This window comes from Cebus imitator, unplaced genomic scaffold (genome assembly GCF_001604975.1).
Source record: "Cebus imitator isolate Cc_AM_T3 unplaced genomic scaffold, Cebus_imitator-1.0 Scaffold861, whole genome shotgun sequence".
NCBI lineage: Eukaryota > Metazoa > Chordata > Mammalia > Primates > Cebidae > Cebus > Cebus imitator.
The window spans coordinates 222,824-225,497 of NW_016108176.1; positions in this window are offsets into that span (position 1 = coordinate 222,824).

Here is a 2,674-nt window from a genome sequence, read left to right on the forward strand (position 1 = left end):
TTATTTTACAGAGGATTTTTTTTTTTTTTTTTTTTTTTTTTGAGACAAGGTCTGACTCTATTCATTTCAGTCACCCAAGGTGGAATGTAGTGGTGTGATCATGGCTTATTGCAGCATTGAATTCCTGGGCTCAAGTGATCCTGCCACCTCGGTCTCCCGAGTTACTGGGACTAAAGGCACATGCCATCACACCTGGCTAATTTTTAAATTTTTTTTTTGTAGAGACAGGGTTCCACTACGTTGCTCAGTGTGGTGGTCTCAACTTTTGGGCTCAAGTGATCCTCCTGCCTCAGCTTCCCAATGGCGAGGGATGACAGGCATGAGCCACTACTCTGGCCTCTGAGGAAAAATTTTAAGGAAATCTGTCTGCCTGTCTCGGTGAGATAATCTTGGGAACTGACAAGTATCTACAGCATTCAATTATGTAAGACATCTTTAATTTAATTAATTTGAGCTATTTTTATTTAGCACATCATACCTGTCATTTTGCTAGGTGCTACTTTTTCAATGACTAACAAGAAAGACTTAGTTAATTACAAAGTTTATAATCTAAGATTAAAAAAATCAATAATTACCATATGATGCAATACACTGTCATTGCATGCAGAAGTCTGTGCTGCTTAAGAAAACAAAAGAGCAACCTAAGCCAGGAAAGTTTTCAAGAAGAGATTAAAAATTCAGATGGAATCTGAGCATGAGTAGTTGACTCGTGGGAGGGACTTGCAGAAAGGATATTGGTTTCTTCTAAGCAGTAAATATTAAGTAAAGGAATAGTCTAGGTGATTTATTGAATGTGATTTATTGAATCTATGTATTTTTTTTCAAAAATATATTGTGAAAAATTTTAACCATAAAGTTTAAAGAATTTTACAGTGAATTTCCATATTCCCAACACTTGGATTCTACTATTAATATTTTCCTATACCTTTTATAACACATTTGAACATCTAACCATTCATGTATCCATCAATTAAGCCATCTTATTTTTTATGCATTTCTTTTTTTTTCCATTTATTTATTTTATTGCATTTTAGGTTTTGGGGTACATGTGAAGAACATGCAAAATTTTTGCATAGGTACACACACGGCAGTGTGATTTGCTGCCTTCCTCCCCATCACCTACATCTGGCATTTCTCCCCTTGCTATCTCTCCCCAGCTCCCCACCCCCCTTTTTATGCATTTCTAATGGATTTTCAGACATTAGTACTCTCCCCTCTAAATGCATCAGCAGGGAGATTATTAAGTATAGTCAAATTTTTTGCCATGTTTCCTCTTTAGATAAATTTACATATAAGGCAATGTGTTAATCTTAAATATACATTTGCTAAGTTTCAACAAATGCATGTACCTATATAACCCAATCAAGACATAAAACATTATATCACCCCTGTAAGTTCTGCTACGCTCCTTCTGAGAAAATCTTGGTTCTTACCACTGAGGAAGCAAATAGTAGTCTGATATTTTTCCCTTCACATTACTTTTACTTGTTCTAAACTTTCATATATACAGAGTAAGGCAGTACATATTATTCCAGTTATGAATACAGTATAGAATATAATACAATCAAGAGTAGATATTGTTTTGTATAAGGCCTCTTTTGTTCAGCATGATTTTGAGATCTATTCATGTTGTTGAGTGTATCAGTAATTTGTTCCTTTCTTCTGATGAGTAGTGTTCTACTAACTGAGTATGCCACAGTTTGTTCGTTCTCCTATTGATTGACCCCTGAACAATATACAGTTTTGGCTATTATTAATATAACTCTTGTGAATGGTATTAAAGGTCTTATTGGAATCATATGTTTGCATTTTTCTTGGCCAAACACCTGAGAGAATTGCTTCATCACATGGTAGATACATTGTAAGTTCATTAAGAAACTGACAGATCTTTTTCTGAAATGGTTATACTATTTTACACTCCACCCAACAATGTATGAGAATTCTGTTTGCTTACAACTCTGTCAACACACAGTTTTGTCATTCTTTTAGTTTTAGCCATTCTAATGAATATGAAATAAAATGTCATTGTTAGTTGGCATGTATTTTTCAAAGAAAATTTATGTCTGGTTTATAAGTGCATTGTAGCATTGCTTCTAGACTTCAGAAACCAGTACTAATCAACCTTGTGTTTTTTACCTGCTATTCTGCATTCACTTGTGTGATTGGTAAAAAAGCCATACATAATGATCTCACTCCCTCCAATATAGAAGATATTCATTTAGCAGGGTCCTTCAGGAAAAATGCTGTTAGCTGTTCTCAACATGAGAAGTTTTTTTATCAGCTCCCAATGTCTTTTTACAACCAGGACCAAATTGTATTGTACTTGGTGTACATGCCTCTGACATGTTATTGGAGCCTTTTCCTGTTATAGTAATAAATGATGTTTCATTTCCTATTTTTCATTACTGTCATTAATTTTGGGGGTGAGGTGAGAGTTACATGTGGTCATTTACTTCAATATTTCCCTAGCTTTTCATAGGGAAATGTTTAAAAAGGAAAAAAAAATCAACAGATTATATACAGTTTTTAAATTATGAAGCAACATTGCAAAAGGCTCGTTAATTCTGAAATTCACTTTCATCATACGCTGGTAGTGAAAATGGAGCTATCTACAATCCATTTTTCATCACTATATTAATGAGTTTGGGATGATTTTGTTTTATTTTAATCTCTA